Source organism: Lactuca serriola, chromosome 9, assembly GCF_051521515.1.
Source record: "Lactuca serriola cultivar US96UC23 chromosome 9, Lser_US96UC23_V15, whole genome shotgun sequence".
Classification (NCBI taxonomy): domain Eukaryota; kingdom Viridiplantae; phylum Streptophyta; class Magnoliopsida; order Asterales; family Asteraceae; genus Lactuca; species Lactuca serriola.
Window position 1 is genome coordinate 206,379,502 of NC_136416.1, and position 14,062 is coordinate 206,393,563.

Consider the following 14,062-nt stretch of genomic DNA (forward strand, 5'->3'; position numbering starts at 1 on the left):
ACCAAAACACAAACACCAAGCTTAAAAATGCTCTCAAATGGATTAAGGTTTGTAGAAGGGGTCGAATGGGACTGGAGGTTGATGAAAGGATGAAGAATTAGGGACTAAGGATGTTTAAATAGGGTCCAAACCCTAAAAATTAGGGTTTGGGATCTTGCCACGTACGCCGTGCTTAATCAATGTCTGCCCAACATACGCACTCCTCGCCCAAAATTTTCAAAAATTCCACTGTAGGATAATTTTGTTACAATTCTCACACTAAATGATTGATGTAACGACCCAAATTTTAAAATAAAATTTTCATTTTTAATTAACCAAAACGTTCCCATAAAATATGAAATAACAATGAAAAGTGTTTTCAAAATCCATAACATCAACATTTTATTTCAAATATCAGAGTGTCCTATCAAATCAAATGCCGAAGAGTGCATGCCGCGCCATCAAGCCTTACCCTTGCACTTAGGCTCAGATGTACCTGAAACAAATCAACAAACTGTAAGCAAATGCTTAGTGAGTTCCCCAGAGCATACCCCATACAATCCACATAATCGCATAATCCATATTAGCTATAAAAGCTACATAAACCACATAAGCCATGCATACAAACATATAAGGATGTCGTGGGCTTCTCCCAGGGTCTTACTCTAGGATGCCATGGGCTCCCCTACATGGACATACACATAAGTACCATGGGCTCCCCTACATGGTTTGACATCCAAGTTTCATGGGCTCCCCCATGGTCTTTACCTAAAAAGCCATGGGCTGCCCTGCATGGTCTTATATCCAAGCGCCATGGGCTCCCCTCATGGTCTTTACCTGAAAAGCCATGGACTCCCCCACATGGTCTTACATCAAAGCGTCGTGAAATCCCCCCATGGTCTTTCCTACAAGTCTCACATAAATACTAGCATATGACCTAGCATATAAACAACTAGCATACCACATATCACTACATTAACTAGTGTACCACATAACATAAAATGGGTCGGCCTTGGTGCCTTCGACACATTGGTATAGTGAGGAGACTCACCCCAATGTAAACTGTAGCTGAATAAGTCTAAGCGTCGAGTGTTAGCTCTGCCAACTCCCTAATCATAAGCAACTCCTTAGCATATAACTCAACCCTTCAGACCCTTAAAAGTCAAACTTGTTTAACGATGGTCAAAGTCTAAGTCAATGGTCAAGGTCAGTAGTCCATGTTGACCCAACTCGTCGAGTGCATCTAGCAACTCGTCCAGTTCCTTCGGTGTTCAGAAAACCAGGTAAAACCCTAGCCAGCTTGCCGACATATCTCATCAACTCGTTGACTTGCTTAGCATCCAGAAACAGGGAAACCCGTCTCGACTCATCGAGTCGTCACGACAACTCGTCGAGTTTCCCCTGTCTTTACGCATTCAATCCTTTCCATTCTAATCTAAAGCTCCATACAACAGATCCTTAACCTTAGAGACGTCTAGAAGGGTAAAGTTTCCAACTTTACCCTAAAAGACAATCTAATATGCCTTAGAATCAAACCCTAGCTCGTTTGATGAAGGTCTTGACTCATTAAGCCTTTAAACTCTCATCCTATCGACCCAAAACACAAATCTGATGTCCAAGGGTGGACAAATCACATAAAGTTTCTAACTTTACGTCCATGCATGCGTGAAATTCTCTCCAAGATCCATTTTAGCCTTCATTCTAGACATAATGCATGAATGGGACGTGGAGGCAATTAAAGTTTTCACTTTAATCCTCTAGAGGTCTTAAAAATAAATGATGCCTGGAACAAGGGTTACAAATCTCCCCCACTTGAACTAGACTTCGTCCTTGAAGTCTGCTGACGCAAACAATTTGGGTAGTGATCTCGCATCTCCTCTTTCATCTCCTATGTCTATTCAGAGCCTCTTTGGTGTTGCCATTGCACATTCATTAACTTCACCTCTTTGTTCCAAAGAACCTTAGTCTTGCTATCTAGAGTCACAACTGGCCTCTAAATGTAGTTCGGGCTCTCATCTACCTGAATGTTGTCCAAGGAAGTAATCGTGGCCACGTCTGTGATACACTTCCAAAGCTGAGACACATGGAAGGTGTTGTGTATCTAGTTGAGCTCGTCTGGTAGATCCAAACGGTAAGGCACCTTACCCATCAGGCCAAAATCTTGAACGGGCCAATATATCGGGGCCCTAAATTGCCCCTCTACCAGAACCTGATAACTCCCTTCCATGGCGAAACTTTCAGTAAAACAAAGTCCCCCACCTGGAACTCAAGATCCGATCGACACCAATCAATATAGCTTTTCTGATGGCTCTGTGCGACTCGTAGCCGGTCACACACCTGTTGAATCAACTTGGTAGTCTTGAGCACTACCTCGGTGCTCCCCATGACTCAGTGTCCAACCGCGCCCCAGCAAACAAAGGTCCTACACCTTCGACCATACAACATCTCAAATGGAGGTCAGTCGATACTAGCATGATAACTATTGTTATATGAAAACTCTGCTAGTAAGAGGTATGTATCCCAACTTCCACCAAAATCCAACACGCATGCCCGAAGCGTATCCTCAAGTGTCTCGATCGTTCTCTTGCTCTGGCTAAAATCCAACACGCTGGGGGTGGTACGCTGTGCTGAAATTTAACTTCTTCAAGAATCCAGATGTAAATTGAAAATCCTGGTCAGAGACTATTGACACTGGCTCCCCGTGCCTAGCCACCACCTCTCGCACATAAATATCCACTAATTTCTCAGTGGAGATGCTCTCAGATATAAGAATAAAGTGGGAATTCTTCGCCAATCTATCCACTATAACCATATGGCATCCACACCCCTTGCCGTCCTGGGTAACTTCATGGTGAAGTCCATAATGATCTCTTCCCATTTCCACATAGGAATGGGTTGCGGCTGAACCTTGCCATGAGGCCGATGTTGTTCGGCCTAGACCTTCCTGCACGTCAAGCACCGCTCCACAAACCAGGCGATCTCCCACATCATGCAGTACCACCAGTAGCTTAGCCTCATATCTCTATACATTTTTGTAGCCCCCTGATGTATAAAGAACTTGGATTTGTGTGCCACTTCTAATATATTCTCTCTCACTTCCCTAGATGTCGGAACCCACACCCGACCACACTGTGTCAAAAGACCCCGATTATCCCGAACAAACAATGGAATCTAACCCCGAATCCGCTATAACTTTCAATTTTCTCCCTTTAAACCCTCCTCCTGAGCCTCCTTGATCATATCTAACAAAGGTGAGACCAATGTCATCCTCAAACAAACGTTCCCAATCAGGGAACCCACTATCTTGCGGCTCAAAGCGTCGACCACCACGTTGGCCTTCCCTGGATGGTATACGATCTCACAGTCATATTCTTCTAGTACATCCGACCACCTTCTCTATCACACATTGAGGTTCTAATGATCCATCAAATACTTCAAACTATTATGGTAAGTAAAGATAGTGAACTGAACCCCATACAAGTAGTGCCTCCAGATTTTTAGAGCAAGCATAACTGCCCGCAATTCCAGGTCATGAGTGGGGTAATTCGCCTCATGAGCCTTCAACTGCCTCGAGGTGTACGTGATCACATGCCCCCTCTGCATCAGTACCACCTCAAACCCTGAGATTGATGCATCACAATATACTACCAAATCATCCAACCCATCGAGTAGTGCTAAAAGCGGGTCCTCGCATAACCTCTTCCTTAAGGTCTCGAAAGCCGACTGCTGGTATGGGACCCACCAAAAAGTAACATTTTTCTTGGTCAAATGGGTTAAAGTTATTTCAGACATGAATTAAACATCGAAATCTCGAAGACTTGGCTAAAGCCTGCTAAATGATCAAGTAAAGGGGGAGCACTTCAATTCGACTACTCAGGTTGAGGGGGAGCATGCTTTCTAGGGGGAGTATTGGATGTTGGATAATGATGTTGAGGGGGAGCATCCTGTTAAGCGGGAGCATCCTGTTATGTCGTATAGTGATCATAATGAAAATTTTCATGATTCAAATGACAATGTTTCTATTGTAGGATCTGAAAATGATGAAATGTTTGAAGATGCACCATTGGATTTTGATCCAGCATATCCACCTTTATATAGATGGACAAGAAATCATCTAAAGGAAAAAGTTCTTGGAAATCCACAAGACGGAGTGTTAATGAGAGCTCAACTTTGTGCAAAAAATGAGGTACTTAACGTTCATCAGGAAGTTTTCATGTTTAACGTTTTCATTTCGAAAATTGAACCAAAAACAGTTAAGGTTGCAATGGAACACTTAGATTGGGTTGTTTCAATGCAATCTGAATTGGCAGAATTCAAAAGAAACAAGGTTTGTAGATTAATTCCTAAGCCAAAAGACGTTTCGATAGTTGGGTTTAAATGAAATTTCAAAAATAAAAAAGACGAAGATGGTAAAATTGTTCGAAATAAAGCTAGGCTTGTAGTAAAAGGTTATTCGCAACAACAAGTAATTGACTATGAAGAAACCTTCGCCCCTATCGCAAGACTCGAGGCAGTTCAAATATTTTTGGCCTATACAGCTCATAAAGATTTTAATGTTTATCAAATGGATGTGAAATGTGAATTTTTGAATGGAGAACTCGAAGAGATAGTATATGTGGAACAACCTCCAGGTTTTGTAAATGAAGAATATCCTAATCATTTTTGTATCTTAGATAAGGTTGTTTATGGGTTAAAACAAGCACCAAGAGCATGGTATGGAACTTTAACTTCTTTCTTAAAACAATCGAAATTTAAACAAGGATCAGTTGATCCCACTCTCTTTCAAAGGAAAGTTGGGGATCATCTCATTCTTGTTCATATTTATGTTGATGACATGATTTTTGGCTCTACTGACCCTGCTTTGTCTAATGAATTTGAAAATCTGATGAAAATCAAATTTGAGATGAGTATGATGGGAAAAATCAACAACTTTCTTGGTTTAAATATTCATCAAAACAGAGAAGGAATTTTTATCAATCAAGAAAAATATACCAAGAATACGCTTGAATATTTTGGATTGACGATTAGCATGAAATTACGAGTATCGATGGCCACTGGAACAAGAATTACACATTCGTTAGATAAACATGGTATTGATTTGACTCTTTATAGAAGCATGATAGGTTCGTTACTTTACCTCACGGCAAGTCGACCTGATATTATGTTTTATGTTTGTAATTCTTGTAGGTATCAGTCAAATCCTCGAGAACCACATCTCACTGCCATCAAAAATATTTTTCGTTATCTCAAAGGCTCAATTTCATTAGGATTGTGGTATCCTTCGAAAACTGGATTCTTCAGACAAGCTTTTTCAGATGCTGATTTAGGAGGTTGTAATCTTGATCGAAAGAGCATAAGTGGCAAATGTCAACTTTTGGATGGGAAGCTAGTAAGCTGGCAGTTGAAAAAGCAAACATGTGTTTCGATTTCCACAACAGAAGCTGAATATGTTGTTACTGCAGGTTCCACTTCACAAATCATATGAATTCAAAGTCAACTGCATGATTATGCAATCAACAGTTGTTTAACTACTTTAGTCATATCCGGTTCTGGTCCTTTTCCGTGTTAATGCCCTGGGCATTTGGAATAGACAAAACGGTCGAATATTACAGCACATGTAATCGATCCTATACCCGAAGCATATAGAATATGATTCATAATGTTTTACATAAAGACAAGATACTTGACCAGTCCTTTGCTATAATATTGCCATATTTAGAATTTTCAATGTTGAAACATTTCAACCTGTTATTCATATATGCTCATGACTAAGTTTGATTAACACTTCAATCTAAACTTTTATATTCGAAATAAAGTATAAGTATTCTCTCCCTTACTATAGTAAAACAACTTTTCAAACTCTGCAACTTTGCAAAATCAAACATTTTTTTCCTATAAATAACATTGCCAACTCGCAACACCTATCATAATGATTATGCTCCCACTAGCAAAATAATTATGTCCATACCATCATAACACTTATGCTCCCACTAGCTTTCACATGTACCAAGAAATCAGCTCGACTTCTAGAAACCAATACTTATTGACTTTCTTACCAAATTTCAGATTTCTGATACAAGATGCTTCGATAAGACTTTATCTAGGCTTCTTAAACTCATACACCTTTCCTTAGATAGTCCATATATGTGTCTAAACTATCTTAGAACTTACAATAGTAAGTCCCAAATGTTCAGACAATCTACCATTTCTCATAATTCGAACTATGAAGAGGGATGTCGTAATCATAATCGAATTTGAGAATGCAATTAACACAACTGCTATTTCTTTAAATCCACTAAGTGAAAGCGTTTCGTCACAATACTTTTATGAAGCGGAGAAAAACCTTATGTCACTTAGATTTTATGGTGTATGTGTTCCTATCCATGTGAATTTGTCATAACCATAATCAAAAGACAAGGTTTGTGACAAATATGAACTCATATGAACTGAACTTGTTCAATCTTAATTTCTTGCCATTTGGTAGCACAAGGGCCTACCATTGCTTCCAAGTTATTGAGTAGCTCACCCACACTGATCAATGTACTTTCACTAATCAAGGTGCTTTGCCTTATGCGATCAAATGAGGACTCATAGAACTCACATGCATAGTCAACTTAACTAGAATGGCACATAAACAAGAATGTGCCAACACGATAGGTTACGAACCTAAAGTTATGTGCTAGCGATTAAAAATAGGTTTACTTTTGATTAGTTCTTGAAACTTTTTAAGATCTTTAAGACTCCCACCGACCTCTTAACATATAAGATTTTGTTGTCAAGAAACATTCCTTGACCAACAAATATTCAAGAGTTAGTGCAGGCTCTTATTAAGAAAAACACTTCATTTAATTGGTCTTATTTGGTCTTTGTTTTAGCTAAAACATCACAACTACCAATGCCGAATGTGCCAGAGTAAGAAACATTTCTACTCCATATTTGATGAATTTATAAAACTTCTTAAGATTATGTCACTCAAGGCTCAATCTTGGAGTGTGACTAAAAGACTTGATTTTGGGACAAAGTATGACTTATCTTCTTGATTTAACCATTTCAACAATTCTTGATTCCTCTTCTTAGCTATACAAGTGCACTAACGTGTCCTTAGAGGGTCAATTAGGATATGGTTCCACAATCATAAGGATGATCATAAAACATGATACTAAAGTATTCTCCTTTCCTTTCAGATTGGAGAAAACTTTTATATTTCTGCCTAATTTATTCGTTGTATACGTTCTCCTATACTTTAAAACCTTTCAAAGTATTAGAATTACACTTAATATTGTAAGTATAACCATATATACTAAACTTTTAGTAAATAATGACGAATATTCTTATTGTTCTTTATGGTGGATCTGACTAGTTCACATCAATGTGTACTAGATCCTTTAGTTCTTCACTTGAATGACATACATATGCGAACTAGGCATTAGTCTCAATTTTCTCAAGTACCAAGATTTTCATACTTCATATAATTCAAATCACATGATTCCAAGTTTCTATCCAATTGAAACTTGGGTGATGATAATCTTTCCTTACTTAGAAAATCACGACACTACCACAATTGATATAACTAAGAATCAAAACATTTTCAACATTTCTATTAATAGAAACATATAACGAACAATTTTCACAAATGTGATTGAAAGTAAACATAAAATAAGATAAAATCAAAATTTTCTTTATTTATACAAATGCGGAAAAATTATCTTCCAATGCAAATACATATCAAAACTATGGAAATATGCCTAAGCAATTTATCATAACTCCTAAGCAGCCGCTCAAACCTCTAATCATCGAACCATGCGATCGGAATCCAGTTCTTCATGATTAGACTCAACATGCTATTTCCTTTAAGCTTCCTTCTTTCTCTTTGATTCTGCAAATATCAAAATGTAACTTCACATCATGTAATAAGAATCACTAAATGGGAACTTAATAGAGTTAGATAATGGACTACCTGGAGTAGAGTCATACATTTTGACTTTTCCATCCATGTGATCTTTCAGGTAGATACGACAACTTCTCAGCCAATGCCCCTTCTCTTGGCAATAGAAACAAACAGACTTTTTTGGAATGGCACACATGACAATGTAAGAGTTAGCCTTTCTCTTTACCATTTGGTCAAACGCTCTGACCTTCGTCGGTCCCTTTCCTTTGAGAAGTGAAGACTTTTCTGAACTTCCAACGTTGCCATTGTCAATGTCTATGGATGTTTGGGAGATTGATCTCCCAATCAAATTTGCTTGACCAGTGCACCAAATCATTGCTGATTCAGCAGCAATTAGCAAATAGGTAAGATCGATAAGGGTCACGTCGTGATCTTTCATATAGTAGTGTTTAACAAACTGACCATACGACTCGGGAAGTGATCGAAGAACCAAGTCAGCAGCCAACTTCCTCGGGAAAACAACACCCAACATTCCCAGCCTGTCCATATGCAACTTTGTCTCCAAGAAGTGAGCACATACAAACTTTCCATCTTTGTGTTTGCTTGCCAATAGGCCTTGAGTGACCTTGAACTTTTCAAGTCGACGAACATGTGGGTCAAGGAGAATAATTGGAGGAGGTGGAGGAAGAGAAGTTCCACCAATGCATGAAGAAGGGATTGATTTTTCATCTCGATCATCATGTGGAATATCATCTTCGAATGGGAAGCCTTTACCAAAGGATTGAGGAAGACCATAGTTGTCAAAACTAGACATGTCTAAAAGGGTAGAAATTCAAGTTAGTTGATTCAATACTTAATATAACACCCTAACGAAATATTAAGGCTACGACCCAGCACAACAATTCACAATTCAGAAGAGGATTCCATAATCTAATTGCAAATTATTTGAGGGTAGGTAAATGATGATATACCAGTTCCACCACGAAAACGAAATTTTACACGAATTAGGTTTTAAATGATATTCCTAGATCTTTTGAGATTCATTGAACTTTTCAATGGCATGTTTAGTCTCAATTATGCCCTTCAAGTTTGTGACTAATATACCGAGGATCACAAACGAGGTCTGAATAACCATGCAAATTAGCTTGGTATTCTCGAAGTCATTTATCACCTAATCAATGTGCCTGTTAACCATACATCCTTCATTGATCTATGATAACCTATGAGCTACCCATTTCTATCCTTCATTAGTCCCATATTAGTGTGTCGGTTAACCACACACGCTCCACTAATGACCAATAAGGTGCAATGTGCATTTTCATGGAATAGCATCAAATTCACATTTTTCCTAAGTAATTAAGATTAGGAATTTAAAAAACATTTAGTTACTTGTATTTCATTATACTTATTACTGAAAGTTTGTGTCCTATCCTACCCGTTCGGCTAACAACCTTCCACCGGTGAAGGGTGAAGTGGGTAAGAGTATATACCCAATAGCGGTCATTTTACAGGCCGCTACCTTAAATACTCCTTATAGACCAGCTTCGTGAATGAGGCATAATAACGGTAAGACTGACGTTTAACTCATACATATATAACAGATTAGACTTTTAATGTTATATAGTATAAGGGTGAATTTTACAGCATTAAAATACTAAGTGGTTTAATCAATCAATAAATTAGACTTTTAATTTAATTAAACTTAAACCACGTCATTATGGATTTATTAATTCTCTCTTTTAATTAAACACTTAATTAATTTAATAAAACCACAAGGGTGTAATTTGAACTATTTAAAATATGAAGGTTCTAAATTTAAGATTTCAAAATTAAGGCTATTTAATTAAATTTTAAGTTACAAAACCAAGAGGTGCACTTTTTAACCTTTTCAAATTACTTGGGTTTTAAAATTTAATATTTCAATATTAAAGCTTTTAATTAAATTTTAAATTCCAAAACTTAAGTGCAAATTTTGAAACTTTTCAAAACCACTTAAATCAAATTTGAAAACAATTAAATTAATCATATAGTTTATCTATATCACAAAATTTGACCTAATCTAATATCATATAGAAAGATAATTCACATCAAATTCTACAAATAATTAATTTATCACATAAACAAGTAATTAACTCAAAATTTGACAATTATCTTGGCCAAAAGCTGAAAATCTGCCAAGTGAGGAGACACTACATCATGGTGACTACGACGACGTCATGGTCATCTGGAAGATTCCAAAAAACGATTTCTTTTTGCTTTGAACAATAAACCAATGCATCAATATAACAGAAAATACCCTAGTCTCTGATACCACTGATAGGTTTTGAGCACAATAACAATCCTATGGTGCACATACAACCCTAATGATTTGGATTATACATACAATTTCATTTTATGAAAAGCATATACCCTAACTAGCATGCAATTGGAGATATACAACATAAAACTAGTTAGATGAATACTTCTTTGTTGTAGCAAGTATTATTGGCCTTTCAAGAGCTTAGTACCTCAAGCGTGACACCTCTAATTAGTCACAAACACCAAAAGCAAATGGAGGATTATGAGAGAGAGGTTAGGAGGCAGCCAAAAATGGCTAGGGTTTCTTCTTGGAAGTATTGACCAAATTTTGGAGTGCTAGGGGTTACATTTATAGTGTGGAATTCCTAGGGTTTCAACTTGTAAACCCTAATTCATTCACTTAGGCCTTTAATCCAATAACTCATTTGATGGGCCCTTTGGATGAAATCATCATGGACTCTCACATAGATTTAGTCCATCCCTAATCAACATGGATCATTAGCTCAAACTATAAGTATTACTGATTTACCTAATCAGTCCCCGTTAATTTAATCAGTCTGTTTTGATCACTAAATTAATTCCAAATTAATACTTAATCAATACTTATTAAATAATATGATTTATCAATTAATATATTATTCTTATACCATATCAATAAATCATAAATAACCTCTTTCTCAAATATCGATCCTATCAAATTGCTCCAGTGAAGGCAACCCAAAAGAACAATGCTACTATCGGGTGAAGTACATACCAATTATCTTTATCGGCTTAGACACCTAATCCAATACTTTCATGGTGACGCCTTCAGGAGCACCATATCTCCTACCTGAAACTCTAGGTCCGATCGGCGCCTGTCAACATAGCTCTTCTACCGACTCTAAGTTGTCTGAAGTCTACTCCGGACCTGCTGGATCTTCTTTGTAGTGTTGATTACCACCTCAGTGCTCCCCATTACTCTGTGTCCAACCTCACCCCAACAAACTGGAGTCCTACATTTCCTTCTGTAGAGCATCTCGACGGGAGGTCGGTCTATTTTGGCATGATAACTATTGTTATACGAAACTTCTACTAATGGATGATATGTATCCCAACTCTTGCCAAAATCTAGTACACATGCACGTAGCATATCCTACAGAGTCTAAATCGTCCTCACACTTTTCCCATACTTCTGAGGGTGAAAAGTTGTACTGAAGTGAAGACAAGTACCCATCTCGTCATAAAACTGCTTCCGAAATCTTGAAGTGAATCTAACATATCGGTATAACACAACCGACACCGGCACTCCTTGACGTGCCATTACCTCGTGGACGTAGATCTGGCTAGCTTCTCAGTTAATATACTCTCTTAAATTAGGATCAAATGTGCACTCTTGGTCAACTGCTCCACAATAAATCAAATCGAATCCACTCCACGTGTAATCTTGGGAAGCTTTGTGATGAAATCTATGGTGATGTCTTTCCATTTCCACATGGGAATCTCCAATGGTTACATCTTTTCGTGAGGTCCCTAGTGCTCGGTCTTGACTTTCATGCAAGTCAAGAACCGCTCCACATATCATGCTATATCCCGCTTCATGTAGGGCCACCAATAATCAGGGCGAAGATCCAGATACATCTTCGTCGCCCATGGATTAATGGAGAATATCAACTTATGAGCCTCCTCCATCAGAACATGGCATACACCTCCCCAGTAAGGAACCCATACCCTCCGATGCAGGGTCAACAACCCATTGCTTTCATAATCAAATGAATCCACCTGACCTATGATCCGTTCACACTTCTAGCGCTACTCCTTCATACCCTTGACCCGAGCCTCTCGAATCCGTTCTAGCAACGGAGTAATCGTTGTCATCATCGGGCATATATTCCGAATTGGAGCCATGACTGCCTTGAGGCTAAGAGCATCGGCCACCACATTGGGCTTCCCTAAGTGATATAGGATCTCACAGTCATAATCCTTCATCACGTCCAACCAACGACACTGCCTCATGTTCCGATCCGGCAGGTTCATTAGATACCTCAAGCTCTTGTGGTCTATGTAAATGGTACAATGAATCCCATAGAGGTAGTGTTGCCAAATTTTGTGGGCGAAAACCACAACCTTCAGCTCCAAATCATGCATCGGGTAATTCGGCTCATGAGGATTCAACTGCCTCAAAGCGTACGCTATCACACGACTCCGTTGCATCTGCACTGCACCATATCCGTGATCGAAGTGTCACAGTAAAGCAAGAAATCATCGACGCCCTCCGGCAAGGTAAGAATCGGTGCCTCACACAACCACTGTCTGAGAGTCTCGACAACTGCCTACTAATCAAGCCCCCATCAAAATGTCACCAACTTCTTGGTCTGTCAGGTCAGTGGAAAAGCAGTCTTGGAGAAATCATGGATGAATTTTTTATAATAACCCGCTAAACCAAGAAAACTCCAAATCTCGGATGGAGACCTTGGAACCTCCCATCTCATCATGGCCTTTACCTTGGCCGGATCGACCATTATACCGTTTTGGTTGACGAGGTGCCCAAGAAACTACGCCTCGCGCAACCAAAACTCACACTTGGAGAACTTTTTGAAAAGTCTCTCCCTCCTCAACATGTCCAAAACTTCCCTTAGGTGCTCCTCGTGTTGCTTCTGTGTCTTGGAGTAAATCCAAATGTCATTATTAAAAGACTATCATAGACCGATCCATCATTGGTCTACATACGCGGTTCATGAGATCCATGAAAGAGGTAGCCCAAATGGATTCACCACGAAGTCATAATGACCATATCGACTCTGAAATGCTGTCTTCTCTACATCCTTGTCTCTGACTCTCATTTGATGGTAGCTTGATCGCAGATCAATCTAGGAAAACGAAGATTATCTATACACATCTGATGTGACACATACTTCTTCTTCACATACAGGATCAGGACTCTCCATGACGAACCGCTCGGCAAGATAAATCCCATGTCTAACAGCTCCTAGAGCTATGTAGAAAACTCCTGCATCTCGGGAGGAGCCAACCGATATGGTGCCTTGGCTATCAGAGCCGCACCAGCAACTAGCTCAATCCTGAACTCTACCTGTCTCTTCGAAGGCACCCCAGGCAAATCCTCTGGGAACTCATCAGGGTACTCCTGTACGATGAGTACATCATCCACAGTTTCCTTACCCTTATCCCGGGTATCCGTGACATAGGAGACATAACCTGTACAACCCTATTGTAGGCTGCGTCTCGCCCTCGCTGCTGGACACAAAGTCAGTCCACACTAACACCTCTCGCCCTGAATCACCAAGCCTCCCCCACTTGGGGTCCGAAATCGCACTAGCTGCTGCCCGTAGTCAATCACTGCCCCATTGGGGCTCAACCAATCCATACCCATGATAACCTTATTCCCTCGCAGGGGAATAGGGACTAAATCCACGGAATATTGCTCGTCAAACAACTACTATGTACATCCCCGGTGAATCATTGCGACCCGAACGGTCCTATCATCCGCAATATCTACATCAAAGGGGCAGTCCAATTCCCCCAGAGCTCCAATGAATTGCTTGCTAAGCACGAGTGATAAAAAAGATCCGGTAGCTCCCAAATTGAATAATACTAGAGTAAATATTTCGTTCACTAAGAACAATCCTATAACGAAACACATAAACATAAGTGACAAATCAATACAAATAAAGAGATAAGGAGAAGATACATACCCGTCACAACATTGGGAGCTGCATGTGATTCCTATGTTGTTAGATGGAAGGCTCTGCTCTTCACCACAGACACCTTTGTCTGGCCCTGATGGCCATTGGTAATCCTCATTGTAGCAGGAGTTGGTGCCAGTACATGTCTTGTTGCTGCTAAACTCGGGCACTAAGACCTCTTGTGGCCCTTCTGATTGCCCTGGAAACAAATCAGATT